The 15242-nt window shown below is 52.3% G+C and overlaps 1 long non-coding RNA gene across 1 annotated transcript; it reads right to left on the bottom strand.

Annotated features, from left to right (window-relative positions):
• Positions 1-373: 373 nt before the first annotated feature.
• On the bottom strand, positions 374-7757 carry LOC308590620. The gene is made up of 3 exons (XR_014009802.1): positions 7667-7757; positions 1786-3211; positions 374-1564 (listed from the first exon to the last, which is right to left on the bottom strand). It is a non-coding gene; the product is annotated as an uncharacterized lncRNA (long non-coding RNA).
• Positions 7758-15242: the final 7485 nt, after the last annotated feature.

Here is a 15242-nt window from a genome sequence, read left to right as displayed (position 1 = left end):
AAAGGGGCAACATATGAGACCCAAATGACCTGGGCACTCTGGGACACCCCAAGGTAATTTCAGAGGAGTCGATATCCACATTGAGCCATGCATCCCATGACCTGTGACCTTTCTTGATGCAAGTGGAAGAGTGTTGTGGCATTTTATGAGTCTTTGTGTGCTGTGTATATAAGCTTTCTTCTAATATGCCCCCTGGCAGCTTTTTCAAACCAGCCCTTCTGCTGAAGAACTGGATAGCAAGGCTGTCCTATTGCAATAGTTTGAATAAACTGGGTCCCTGCAGGACTCTGAGTTTCCTCTCCTTCTCTTGGTTCCGTGTTTTTATTTCAGATGTTCCCTTACATGTGTAACAAACTGCTGGCGTAGAAGCAAATTCTTACCACACAAGCAGGTAACGTACTTTATTATTTCTATAGCTATTAAATTTGTGCAGTGCCCTTGATCTGAGGATGCCAGGGTGCTTCACGTCATGAGTAGAGAGGTTCACAGAGCTTCCTCTTCCAGCGCCTCCAAGCTGCAAATTGGTGGGGCTCCTTGTTTTCTCCTGCTCTGGAGGGTGGGATCCGAACCCGTGGGTTAAAAGATAACAGGAATGGAGATTCTGATTTAAATCCAGAAAGATCTCTTTGACATTAGGAACAGTTCAACAGTGGAAGAGACTCCGTCAGAAGGTGGTGGCCTCTTCTTCCTAGGAGGTTTTTAAGCGGAAGTCAGGTGGCCAGCTCTCACTGAGTTGAGATTCCTGCACTGCAGGGGGTTGGACTAGATGCCCTTTGAGGTGCCCATCTTATATTTGGGCATCTGCCTCTTCCTGCCCAAGTGCAGAACTTTACGTATGTCCCTGTTGAAATTCCTTTGTTAGCTTCTGCCCAGGTCTCCAATCTGTTAAGCTCATGTTGAATCCTGATTCTGTCTTTTGTCACATTAGCTACCCCTCCCAGTTTGGTGTCATTGCAACTCTGATGAGCGTCCCCTCACGGATTGTCAAGCAAAGACACCAGCCAGGAATACAGGAGCAAAACAGCAGCCTGTAGGCCTGATCTTTATTTAAAATACCTTGCAACAGGACTTCCACCCACCGCATGGAAGAAGCAGGAAGAAGCCCCAAACAAAGGGATGCTTGTTCTTTAATCCCTTTTCCCTTTTCCTATAAACACCTTGGGTGAAGCGTCATTCATACATCTTAGATACATCATGCATATGTCACAAACAGGGAGGTGTTTTCTTGGCAGAAACCAGTTCATCCCTCCCTTGCCCTCCACCTCGCACGCATCAAGTGATGCAAAGGAAATATCTACAAGCTCCTGCCAGGTAATCACACTTCTTTGTCCTGACCAGGACCTACTCCATTCCTGGATGGTCTGCTACTGTCCATGGGACGACTACCTGTCTGGCAGGTGATTATCTCTTGTTCAAGAGGCTGCTGAGTACAAGATCTCAGGTTTCCAGGATTATGGCTGTCTTGTTTCCCAAATTCCCCCTTTGGGAGCCATTTGTTCCCTGAGTAAAATGAAGTTGGAATGGTGTCGATCTGACATAGGGCTGATTTTATATGAAGGTTCTGCTGCATAAGAAGAAGAAGAAGAGTTTGGATTTGATATCCCGCCTTTCACTCCCTTTAAGGAGTCTCAAAGCGGCTCACATTCTCCTTTCCCTTCCTCCCCCACAACAAACACTCTGTGAGGTGAGTGGGGCTGAGAGACTTCACAGAAGTGTGACTGGCCCAAGGTCACCCAGCAGCTGCATGTGGAGGAGCGGAGACACGAACCCGGTTTCCCAGATTACGTGACTACCAGAAGGTGAGCACTATGTAAGGTAAAGAGGTAAAGGACCCCTGGACGTTTAAGTCCAGTCAAAGGCGACTATGGGGTTGCAGTGCTCATCCCTCTTTCAGGCCAAGGGAGCTGGCGTTTGTCCACAGACAGCTGTTGTAAGGAAAAACTGCTCCTTTCCCCTTATGGGGTACCCAAGAGCCCACATAAAGTCCTTTTGTAGGTTCCCTATCGGTAAGAGAAAATGACAGAGGCCAACCAGAGAATATTGAGAAGCAAAGCAGCTAGTAAGCCTCATCTTTATTAACTGTGGCAACAGGGTGCTCACTGCCACACGCAGGAGGGACCCCAAACAATGGTGTGCAAGCCCTTATATAGGCATTTGAAATTGCCCAGCCTGGAGCCCACGACACCCCCCCCCCCAATATATCATACATACATCACAGAAGAGGCCGACTACAGCAAAAATCCTGTCTGCTAGGGTACCTCAAAAATGACCACGGATTGCATCACTTGGGCCGTCTGGTGATTCTTTTGTGATGGTAAATACTTAATTCCTGTGTCCAGGTCACAGGCTCACTCTATTCAGACACAGATACCCCTCAAGACAGGATTTGTGATCACAGAGGCAAGGGGAGGTTTTCTCATTTCCTTTGTTCTTTCAGAGAAACATTTGAAGTCAGTTGGGGAGAGACAAAATGGTTTCAGGACTTTTCCTGACTACTGTGGTGGTTTATGTATGTGTCTGCCTGGTACATTTATGAACATTTATTTTATATCTTAGACCGTATAATTCTCATAACGCAGCTTTCCAGGTCATGTGGCCAGCAGGACTAAACCGCTTCTGGTGCAACAGGACACCATGACGGAAGCCAGAGCACATGGAAACTGTTGACCTTCCCGTCACAGCGGTACCTATTTATCTACTCGCTTTCAAACTGCTAGGTTGGTGGGTTTTTATGAGGATATTTACAAAAATAATAATAATTGTTTAAATAATTTTTATTGGTTTTACAAATTAAATCTCACATTTAAATTTTGAACTCAAACAAGATTCTTCCCAATCTCCCCTCCTCCCCTCCATGGTCCTTTGTGTATCTAAGAAACTGCATATTATAGTTCATCCACACTATAGTCCTCCAAAATGTCCAAAGTCTTTGTAACATTGCAGGAGTTACTGAGACCTGCCAAAGAGCTCGAGTGATTACTGTGTTCTTTTAAGTACAGTCTGTATCCGTCCCATTCCCCACTGAAGTTTTCATCCTCCTGGTTTCTGATTTTCCCTGTCAGCCTCGCCATCGCTACATATCATAGTAGTTTCATCTGCCAGTCTGCTTTTGCTGGCATCTCCTCCTCTTTCCATCGCTGGGCAAACAGCGCCCTTGCAGCTGTAGTTGCGTACATGAGTAGTCTTCTCAATTCCTTTGGTATGTCTGCACCTAAAATTCCCAAGAGAAAGGCTTGTGGTCTTTTGACAAAAGTTATTTTAAACATTTTTTAAAAATCCATTATATATCATTTCCCATAAGTCTTTATCTTTTTATAATTCCACCACATGTGGTACAAGGTGCTCTTCTTTTTCTTAAATTTCCAATTCAAAACTGAATGGTGGTTTGTGGGGTGGTCTGGGGGTGCAGCGTCCTGTTTCACTGGAAACAACTTCCCCCGAAAAACCATTATAAAAATTACAGTAACAGTGCACACGGCTACTAACAGTTGCCCTTTGGCTGTCCATAAGAAGTTTATACCTTGCCATATAGTAGGAGTATTGAAAGTGAGAGTCATCATCGCGTCCTCGTTTTTGCTCCTCACAATCTGCCCACCCTCCCAGAGAAGGGCAACCAAGGAGATGAAGACTCCGTCCTCTTCCTTCTGTGACGGCAGGTGGCTCTTGCTCCTTGTCCGCCTTCCAAAATGAAGAGCAGAATCCTAAAGTTGGAAGGGACCCCAAGGTCCATCTAGGCCAGGAGAGGCAACCTAAGGACCAGGGGCCGGATGCGGCCCAATCGCCTTCTCAATCCGGCCCCCGGACAGTCTGGGAATCAGCGTGTTTTTACATGAGTAGAATGTGTCCTTTTACTTAAATTGCATCTCTGGGTTATTTGTGGGGCATAGGAATTGGTTCATTCCCCCCCCCAAATATAGTCCGGCCCCCCACAAGGTCTGAGGGACGGTGGACCGGCCCCCGGCTGGAAAAGCTTGCTGACCCCGGATCTAGGGCTGTTTTTAAATGTCCCAACGCTGCCTGGCACTGGTCCCTCCAAATGCTCTTGTCTGGCTGGTCTTTCTTCACCCAGTCATGTCAAGGAGCAGCATGGGGGCTAAAACAACAACAACAACAATAATAATTTATTATTTGTACCCCGCATATCTGGCTGGGCTTCCCCAGCCACTGTGAGCGGCTTCCAAAAAATATATTAAAATACTCTAATACATCAAACATTAAAAGCTTCCCTAAACAGGGCTGCCTTCAGATGTCTTCTAAAAGTCTGGTAGTTGTTGTTCTCTTTGACATCTGCTGGGAGGGCGTTCCACAGGGCGGGTGCCACCACCGAGAAGGCCCTCTGCCTGGTTCCCTGTAACTTGGCTTCTCGCAGGGAGGGAACCGCCAGAAGGCACTCGGCGCTGGACCTCAGCGTCCGGGCAGAACGATGGGGGTGGAGACGCTCCTTCAGTTATACCGGACCGAGGCCGTTTAGGACTTTAAAGGTCAGCACCAACACTTCGAATTGTGCTGGGAAACACACTGGGAGCCAATGCAGATCTCTCAGAACCGGTGTTATGTGGTCCCGGTGGCCACTCCCAGTCCCCAGTCTGGCTGCCACATTCTGGATTAGTTGCAGTTTCCGGGTCACCTTCAAAGGTAGCCCCACATAGAGCTCATTGCAGTAGTCCAAGCGGGAGATAACTAGAGCATGCACCACTCTGGCCAGACAGTCCGCAGGCATGACTGGCAGAATAAATCGAGGACAATATCCCTGTCCCCCCAGAAAAGCTCTTCTTTCTCTCTTTGTGGAGAGTCTAGGCCCCTCTTGAAGGACCTTTGCCTTGCTCCAGTCATGTTGTATATTTCCACCCCTTGGGACGGGACTGAAGTATTTTACTTGCCTCATAGCAAACTGGCATTTTGAAGCTTTGACCATTAGGCCTGCACACCATCACCTTTTATAGTGGTACCTCAGGTTAAGTACTTAATTTGTTCTGGAGGTCCGTTTGTAACCTGAAACTGTTCTTAACCTGAGGTACCACTTTAGCTAATGGGGCCTCCCGCTGCCGCCGGAGATCAATTTCTGTTCTCATCCTGAAGCAAAGTTCTTAACCCGAGGTACTATTTCTGGGTTAGCGGAGTCTGTAACCTGAAGCGTCTGTAACCCGAGGTACCACTGTACATACTTTACATTTGCTGAGGTAAAATCTCCACCCCCAACGTTGCTTGCGGCAGTTCTGCCCTCGCCTGAATCTCCTCCATTTTTAAAGGAAGCATCTCTTTTTCATGGGCCATCTTGGCCTCCCTGTCTCTTTCTTCTTGGGCTCATCTCTCTCTCTCTCTCTCTCTCTCTCTGCCTGTATCTCTGCTAGATGAAGGGCAGCTGCCATTCTGGCCTCTTCTCTTTCTTTCTCTGCTTCAACCTTAGACAATTCCAATCTTAGCCTCATCATCTCTAATTCAATATATTAGGATTCTCCTCAGACGCAGCAGCTGGGTCATCCTGAGTCTCTTTGACTTGGCGCTTGCTGGTCATTTTCTGACAGGAGTTTTTTCTCTTTTTAATCAAAGAACTTCACTCCTTTATTAAACTGGTTGTTCTGTGTCTCTGGGTACGTTTCTGTGTGGGTTTTAACTTCCTATCCCACCCCTGCCCCCAATTAATATATGTGACAACGCAGCCCCCCCCCCCCCGCAGCCTTGGGCCCGTTCTCTCTCTTAAATATAGTGCACCCACCTCAGAGAACACAATTCCCACAAATTCCCTCCAACTACCTCAGATTATCTTGTGGGGGACTTGTGTGAGGTAAAACTTACTAATTGGGAGTCTCAGGCAGGATTTCTTCAAATAAACATTAACGATTTTATTTAACAAGGAAGTTTATGACATGAGTGGATAAAACTTAGGATAGTTCAGTTTACAATGTTATTTCCCTTCAAGGTTTTCTCTGTTGTTTCACACTTAAGACTTTGGTTCTTAACAAGGTGGCACTTTCTGCCAGTTACCCTACTCCCGAGGTACTCCAAGCCAAAGACCCAAGGGATCTCTGGTTTGGGAGTCTTCTCTTTCTAGAAGGATCTCTCCCCTCCTGACTGGGATGAGAGCTCAGCAGCCGGTCTCTTTCCAGCTCCTCCTTCTCCTGACTCAGCCTCCCAGTTCATTCCTGGCCTGATTTACTCTCCCAGGACACCACACACTGTCCTTCCCACTAAGCTCAGAGACTCCTTTCTCTAGCTGGTGATCTTTTCCTCAGAGCGGATGTTTCCACCCAGAACCAGCTCCTCTCACTGTTGGAATTCTGCCTGGGTCAGAGGAATGTGCCACAGCGTAGGCACCGGCAGATATTCCTGTCGACCTCCCCGCGTCTCCACTCTGCTGATAAGCAGGCGAGGTCCCGGCGATTCTTCTCAGATGTGTGAGAGGAACACACCGTTCTTCCTCTCTCCCCTTTGGTGTCCCCCAGGGAGGGGAAAGAAGCAGACAGAAAACTATTTACATCCTTTATTTCTGTCTCTCATATCAGTACAGAGAAACACGTCTGCACTCGACAACAGCAAGAAGAAACTCCTCCCATGTACTTCCAGTACAGGTCATATGACACACACACTGAGCTAACATCCGGTGCTCAGTACGGATTGGACTGCCCCTTTGTTTCCATGGCAACAGTCACAAACATCCTGTCTGGCTTTCCAGCCACAAGCAGCTGACTGAGCTGCTGGAGCCTTTGCTTGCTGCAGCATTGGTGCTTTATGGTAACACTCACTCCCCATCTTCCCCACCTCCCTCCAAAGCTCCTAGCCATGGGGGGAACTGGGCCCAGGTCTCCCCCCTCCAGCTCCAGGGCTCTTAGTCTGTCCGCTAAACCACATGGGGCGTCTTTGGGTGTAGGATATTCTCCTAGGTGCCCCAACCTGCCACTTCCCCTGAGCTTCTTGCAGCCTGATGCCAACAGTGACCCCTCCCCTAAGGAGCAAGACAAGAGTTGCAGACCTCCTGTTACTTGCAGCCTCCCTGGCTTTGCAGAGAGGAAGGGGGGGCAGAACCTCTTAGCCCTGGCTTGGGGATCCCCTTGCAGGAGCTGAGCAGAATCCCCACGGATCCGTCTCCTGCAGCCCTGGGACACCCCGCCCCACTTCTCCCCAATGCACCCTAGGGCAGAAGAGAGAGGAAACTCCCCAGATGCCAGAAGGGAAACTGAGGCAGCTCCTGCAGAGGAAATGAAAGCCCCCTCCCCCTCTTGCAGGGAGGATCCTGGGAAGGAGGGAGGGGCATTTGCTCAGGAGGACCTTGTCCCCCCCCCTTATTCCCTGTCCTCTCTAGGAATGCAGCTCAGTTCCTTTTAACCCTTGCAAGGTGGAGCAAACCAAGCTCACATTCTCTCTCTCACTCTTCCAGAAATGGCAGCAGAGCTCAGTGGGTAGAGCATGACTCTCTTTGATCTCAGGCCCCTGGGTTCGAGCCCCAGGCTGGGCAGAAGATTCCTGGCTGGCTGGGGGTGGGCTAGATGACTTTGGGGGTCCCTCATCATGACTCCCTGGCCCTCGTGGCTGTTCTTCTGAGCCCTTGCAAAGCGGAGCTCGCCCTGCTCCCTTCTCTCTCTCTCAGGAGCCAGAGCCCCAGAGGGGTCTTCTTTGGGGGACCCTCTCCTGCAGCCCTGGGACCCCCCATCTCCCCAGGGCTACTCACCAGATCCCAGAAGGTGCCCCCAGGCAGCACTTGTGGAGCAGAGAGACAAAAGCCCTGATGGGGGCGGAGCTTGTGCTCTGGGGAGTCTCCTCCCTTTATTCCTCTCTAGGAAGCCAGCTTGGTGCCCCTTAACCCTTTTCCTGGTCGGTCTTTCCCTGCGGAGGAGCCCCAGGCGTGGCACAGGCGCAGAGCTGCTCCATCGGGGGACTTTGGGGGCCTGGCAAGCTTCTCCCTCCGCGGGGAACAGATTTCTGTACATCTCAAGAGCAACAAGAATGTATTCCTTCCCCCCCTTTGCTTGAGAAGTAAAACTCTGCAAGGGTTTGGCTCCAGGGTCCCTTGAGAGAGAGCTGGTTCCGACTCTCTGAGCAAAGAGGAAGGAAAAGGGGGTCCTGCAAGGAGAGGATGAGGGGAAGACCCCTTTTCTAGGGGTGGGGGAGAGGGATTGGGCTCCCAGGTCAAGAGAGCACCTTGTATCCTGGCACTGAAAAGACACCCTCCCGACACACACACACTTTGTGGCATCTCCTTTTGGCAAAGGGTCAAAACATAGTTCCAACTTGAAAAACACCTCCAGGACCAGGCACCCTCAATGGGCTTTGGACTACAACTCCCAACCGGGCCTGCCAGCAGAAGACAGGCGGGATGGAAACAGCCGTCCAAAAGGTCCAGCCAGCTCCAGAGGCGACCCAAGGCTGCTCTCCAACGGGGCGCTGCTCCAGGCATCTGAGTTGCCCAGCTCAAGGGAGCTGGCGGGACTAAGAACCGGGGTTCCTGAATCGCAGGGCTTGGACTAGATGAGCCTGGAGTGTCCTCTTCCAGGATTCCTCTTCTGGCTGCCAATGCCACGGCTGGAATGTCTCCCAAAACTGCCCCCCCCTTTCAAAAGGAGGTCTCTCCCCCCCCCCCGTGTCTTAAACTACCCTTTGACTGGCAACCATCTCCAATCTCCTTGGTGGACAATCCCAACCAAAGATGCATTATATTCTCTGAAATCTACTCAGGAGTCCTGTAGTGACTTCATGCTCTTTATTGCAGCTTGTAAAACAGTGATTTAATTGCTCCCCAAACCTCAGGCTGTTCCCGTTGCGCCCAGAAGGTTAGCATTCCTAGTCGTTGAGATATGCCGGTCACCTATGTATGCGTTGTGGTCTTGGGTGTCTCAGTAGGGGTTCCTGGTTCTGGCTCTTGTTCCAGGGCTTCCGGCTGTGATGGGGTCGTTGGGTTGGACGCCGCTGGTCCAACCGGTTGTGGTTTTGGTTCCTGTGGCTGCTCGGCCTCAGTCACTTCTGGACTTCCTAGTTCTGCCTCCCTTACCCACTCCTCCTGCTCTATTGGCCTCACCCTTCTGCTATCCCCTTGGGATTCCTCTCTCCAGCCCTCCTTGCAGTTTCCCCCCAGGAATCATCCGGAAGTTCGATAGTCCCAAGAAGGCTTGGAGTTCTGCCTTACCCTTAGGTGCAGGGGCGTTGCAAATAGCCCTCACATTGTCCCCAATCAGGTGGACTCTTAGACCCCGTCAGGGTAGCGAAGACATGGCTGACCATTGGCACCGGATATGCATGAGCCATAAGGGCCTTGTTTATGATACATTTGTAGTCTGTGCAGATGTGGACTGAGCCATTGGGCTTGACAGGTGTGATGACTGGGGTTTCTCAGGGGGCATTAGGCACCGGCTCGAGCACTCCTTGCTCCACAAGCCGGTCTAATTCCACTCCCAGCCACTCCGCTCTAACCTTTGCTAAAATCCTGCTCTCCTCCCTCCTCTCAGTCTCAGAGGCTGGGCTTTCTGTCTCATCTCAAGAACCGCCAAAGCGCCCGCAATTGCCTCTTATCTTCCACCCAAACCGTCCACATCAATCCTAAGCGTCTCCTGTTCTGATTTCCATTTTTTGTCTTCCAGCTTTTCAGACTTCTCTTCCCTTCCTTTCATGGAGATATCTAGTGCTTCTGTTTTCTTTGTCAGTGTCTCTACTTTAGTGGTCAAATTTGTCACCATTTAATGATTTTTATTAGTTCGGGCTAATAGCTTCTCCAAATTTAACACAGGCCTGGTGTTAACTGTTTTTGAACTGCCATATTCAAAATCTCCCTCTCCCTTGTTCTCAAAGCAGCCTATTTTCCAGCAGCACCTTATCAGTTTGTCAAGGTCACAGAATAACTCTTTCCCAAGAGATCCTGTTTCCTACATTTTTCCAGCCCTCCCTCTTCCTTCCAGCCTGATCCCCAACACACATAAGATGTTTAACATAAAATCCAATTTCTCAAATTAAGATTCGAATTAAACAAATGAACCAAATAATTACTTTAAGAGAGGAATCATAAAAAAGAAAAAAAGAATGTTGTCAGGGGTTCAGGAGCAGAGGCAAGGGCAAGGGAGGAAACAGAGAGCGAGGGGGAGGAGGCAGAAGAAAAGATGAGTGATGACGACGACCCGAGATCTCCGAGTCTTTCCAGTGAATCAGAAGATTCACAGAAAGGAGCACCAGTGGTCAGGGCAAGGGGGGAGCCTAGGGGGACACCCCAGGAAGATAGAGCCAGAGGGGACTCAGAGGAGAGCAGTTGGAAATCGGGACCAGCGTCACAGCCAGAGAGCAGGGAAGAGGAAGAGCGCCAGAGATCAAGCGCTGGCAGCTCGCAACAGGGGGGAGGGCACGAGTCAGGAGTGGCCACACCTCCATTGGGGAGCGAAGAAACGGTCAGACGGAAAGTGGAAGGTTGGGCGCGCGCGCCAAGTTCAAATGCACAGGAAAGTGACGCAGTAGGCAGCCAGGAAAGGGAGCCAGGTCCTAAAGCCCGGCGCAAGGAGACAGGGAGTTCCGGGGGGTCGGCGTCAGAAGAATCCCGGAAGGAAGAGACCCCGGGGGGCAGAGGGACCCAGAGGAGAGCAGTCAGGCGGAAAAGGTGGAGCAGGGCTAGGATATTAAGTTGGTGCACAAGGGGCGGAGACTCAGACGGAGCTTCGCCGATCTAGCCATTAGACGTAGAGTTGCACGCAGCAGCTTGGGAATGGAAACTGTAACTCAATAAAGACTTTTACTTAATGACCGCTGGCTAGCGTGATCCTCTGTGAGCTAGGATCTTGAAGCAGCTCTGACAGTAAGCTCCGTCTCCAAATTGTGGGCATCTACAGCCTCGAGGAGAGGAGAGAAGCAGGTGCCTACTAGCTAGCTCACGAACGGCAGACAACATGACGGCTGAGCAGCAGATAGAGGAACTCAGAAAAGCGGTGTCACAACTGAATGCTGAGGCTCTCGCATCCAGGAAGAGAGAGGAGGAGGCAGCTGCCGCCTGCAGGGATCTCCAGGTCAGGTTGGACATGCTTACGAAGCACGGGCAACTGACACCCAGACAGGAGGGAATTGGGTTGGCGAGACGAACAGGCGGTCTGGTCTCTCACTTCGATGGGAACCTGCAACAGTACCCCAATTTTAGAGCAGACGTAATGTGCGCACTGCAACTGCTGAATAAAGACTTTAGAGATGAGCAAGAGAAGGTGGGGTTCATCATGTCCCATTTGCATGGGGAAGCTAAAGCATGGCTGCGCAATTTGTGGAGGGATAAGGATCCGGCGCTCCAAAATGCGGATGCCTTTATAAAAGCGATGGATGGGTGTTTCTTATCAAGCATTGACGTGGATCTTGCTCGGCAGCAGATACATGGACTGAAACAAGGGAGGGCCAGCGTAAGGCAGTATCATGCCCGCTTTTTCGCTTTGGTCAGTGCTCTGGAATGGGACAGGGATTCGGCTCCTGTAAGAGACCTGTTTTGGGAGGGATTGAACGGCTCTGTTAAAGATGAAATTGCGAGGGGGGAGAGACCCCGGACCACGCAGGAGATCGTTCAGAGGGCGCTAGCCGTGGGGGTGCGGCTGGAAGAACGTCCGTGGAGCAGGGACGAGGGGCGTGGAGGGCGCGAACCAGCCAGGGGCTCCTCCTTCCTTCCCAGAGAAGCAGCGCGTGCGCAATCCACGCCTCCGCCAGGAGGAGGAGTGGAACCTATGGAGGTTGGAAGTGCAAGGGCTCAATCAGCAGCCAGAGCCCTAGCACCGACAACAGTGAAAGCGAAGCCTCCTAGAGGGAACAGGAAGTGTTACATCTGCGAGGATCCAGGGCATATGGCGAAAGAGTGTCCCCGGAGGCTCCGCAAGCACACTGCAGCCTCAGCAATGGTAACTGCAGCAACGCAACAAGGAGGACCACAGCAGGGAAACGACGATGTCTGGCTGGAGGAAGAGGCAATGGGGCCCAGCCAGACGTGTCAGTGAAGAAGTCCCCGGAGATTTCACAGCCCATGGACCCCCTCCCGCCCAAACCAGTAGTGAGGCTCACCGCATCGCTCCAGCTGCCCAATGGAATCACCATGGACGTGCCGCTCACCATTGACTCGGGAAGCAATGCGGACTTTATAGGGCAAAACTTTGTAGACCGGCACGCTATACAGTTGCTGCCGGCCACGCTGCCCCTGCAGGTGGTCACGGTGGATGGCAGGGAGCTGCTAGGGGGGCAAGTGGTGAAGCAGACGCCACCAATGGTGATGCGCCTTGGGAATCACAAGGAAATCATCAGCTTCAACGTCACTCAACTATCGGACACACCCATTGTATTGGGCATGAGTTGGCTGGACAAGCACAGCCCAACGCTGGCTTGGTACCAGAGGCAGCTGACCTTCGGCTCTTCCTTTTGTGCTGAACACTGCATCGTCCCCCGGCAGGAAGGAGAGGAAGAGGAGACACAGCTGCTGCTAGGCACGCTGCAAGCGATTCCCCACAAGTACGCAGAATTTTTGGAGGTTTTCTGCGAGAAGGAGGCAGACAGGCTACCCCCCCACAGACCATATGACTGCAAAATTGACCTGCTGCCAGGGGCGGCGCTGCCTAAAGGGAAGCTGTATTCCATGTCTGAGGACGAACTGCAGGAACTCAAAGAGTTCATAGATCATAATTTGGAGCGCGGTTTCATCCGGGAGTCCAAGGCAGCGGGGGGCAGTCCTGTATTCTTTGTTAAGAAGCGGGACACGCCCCAAAAAAGACTTGTGGTGGACTATCGCATCTTAAACAGTGTGACCAAGCCATCGGACTTCCCCATGCCCCGAATCGACGACCTCCTCGCGAAGGTACGGAAGGGCAGCGTGTTCACCAAGTTAGACCTGCGAGGGGCGTACAACCTCATTCGCATGCGGGAAGGGGATGAGTGGAAGACAGCCATGTTCACGCCGCTGGGCACCTACGAATATAGAGTTATGCCTTTTGGATTGCAAAATGGCTCCCACGTTTTTCAAGCGTTCATGCATCACGTGTTGGCGGGGCTCCTCTACAAGACGTGCGTCTGTTTCTTAGATGACATCCTGATCTTTTCGGAATCGCAGCAGGAGCATGACAGACACGTCAAAGAAGTGCTAAGCAGGCTACAGCAGCATAGGCTCTACGCCAAGCTGGAGAAGTGCCAATTCGACGTGACGGAGGTGGATTTTCTGGGCTACAAGTTGTCTGACAAGGGGCTCGCCATGGACAGCGCCAAGGTTCGAGCGGTGTTGGACTGGAAGAGCCCACGCAACCGGAAGGAGGTCCAACGGTTTGTCGGCTTCGCGAACTTCTATCGCAAGTTTATCAAAGGCTTCGCTATGCAGACAGCGGCCATCACGGACACGCTTAGCTCCAAAAAAAAGAAGTTCATCTGGACAGAGCAGGCGGAGCAGTCCTTTCAGGCACTCAAGCGTCTCTTCGCGTCGGAAGAGCAGCTGCTGCATGTCGACCCCAGCAGGCCGATGAGGGTGGAGACAGACGCCTCGGACAGAGCCGTGGGAGCAGTCCTGCTGCAGAAAGACCCGCAGGGGGTTTGGCGGCCGGGAGCGTTTTACTCCAGGAAGCTCAGCAAGTCCGAACAGAACTACACCATCTGGGACAGGGAGTTGCTGGCCATTCATGCAGCATTCAAAGCATGGAGGCACTTCCTGATCGGCGCCAAGCACACGGTGCAGGTCTGCACGGACCACAAGAATCTGGAGCACTGGCGCACGGCACAGTTCCTGAACCAAAGGCAGATACGTTGGGCTGAGTTCTTTGCGAACTTTAACTTCCGAATAGAGTATGTCCCGGGGGACACCAACATCATGGCGGACGCTCTCTCTCGTAAGCCACAATATCTGGAGGACGCCAAGCCAGCGGCCGCCATGCACATCTTCGCACCAACAGTGTGGGCGTGCGCTGCGGCAACCGTGGACCTGGAGGCGGTGTGGCGAGCGTTGCAGGATGACTCCTTCGCGCAAGCAAAGATGGCAGAGGTGCACAGGGGCACGGCAGCGACCGACGAGTTCCAGCTGCGAGATGGATTGCTCATCCGTAAAGGAGCCATCTACGTGCCGGGAGACGAACTTCGCGCCAAGGTACTGCAGCAGCTGCACGACGCGCCCACTGCCGGGCACTTTGGCAAGGAGAAGACGGTGGAATTAGTCGCCAGGGACTTCTGGTGGCCCGGAATGAGAGGGGAGGTTGCGGACTACGTGGCGAGGTGTGACACCTGCCAGAGGGCCAAACCGGTGCACAAACCACCGGCCGGACTGTTGGAACCGCTGCAAACTCCGGTCGAACCATGGGAGAGGGTGGCCCTGGACTTTGTCACGGATCTGCCCAGTTCGAGGGGCAAGACGGCCGTGCTGGTGGTGGTGGACTTGTTCTCCAAGATGGCACATTTCATTCCGTGTGCCAAGGTGGCCACGGCGGAGCAAACCGCCAAACTGTTCATAGACCACGTGTTCAAGGTTCACGGTCTGCCAAGGTCTATTCTGTCCGACCGGGGGCGGCAGTTCATCTCGAATTTCTGGCAGAAGCTGATGGGCTTCCTGAACGTCAAGATCAACCTGGCGTCGGCGAGACACCCGCAGACCAACGGGCAGGCGGAGCGGGTCAATGCCATCATGCAGCAGTACCTGAGATGTTATGCGAATCAACAGCCTGCGACGTGGGTGGATTACCTGCCGCTCGCCGAGTTTGCCTACAACAACACGAAGCACGTGTCCACGGGGGTCACGCCGTTCTTCGCTAACAACGGGAGGCACCCCAGAACCTTCCCGGGACTGGAAAGGATGGGGGAGGGGGAGCCGCAGACAGCAGATGCGTTCGCGTCGGAGTTGCAGGAGGTCCACGATCAGCTGCGGCGACACCTGGAGCTGGCCAAACATGCATACAAGGTGCAAGCGGACAAACACAGAAGGGTTGGCGAAGAGATCCATGTGGGAGACTGGGTCTGGTTAGCAGCCCACGCAGTGCCGGCCAGGTCGTTGGCCAAGAAGAAGCTGGGGCATAAGCAACTGGGGCCCTACCAAGTCGAAGAGCAGGTCAACCCGGTGGCTTTCAGGCTGGCGCTTCCGGAGGGTTCCAGAATGCATCCGGTGTTCCACAGATCGGTGCTCACCCCCTACAAGGCACCGCACAGGTTTCAGGAACCCGGAACGGCACCGAGTCCGCTCAGAGAAGGAACCGGGCACGCGGGAGTGGCACAGAAGGAACGCATCAACGAAGTCACGGAGATTTTGGACTCCAGATGGGGGGAAGAAGGGGTAGAATACCTTCTCGCCA

The sequence above is a fragment of the Podarcis bocagei genome, assembly GCF_964188305.1.
Source record: "Podarcis bocagei genome assembly, chromosome: 7".
Taxonomy (NCBI): domain Eukaryota; kingdom Metazoa; phylum Chordata; class Lepidosauria; order Squamata; family Lacertidae; genus Podarcis; species Podarcis bocagei.
This window is presented reverse-complemented; position numbering and strand designations above follow the sequence as displayed.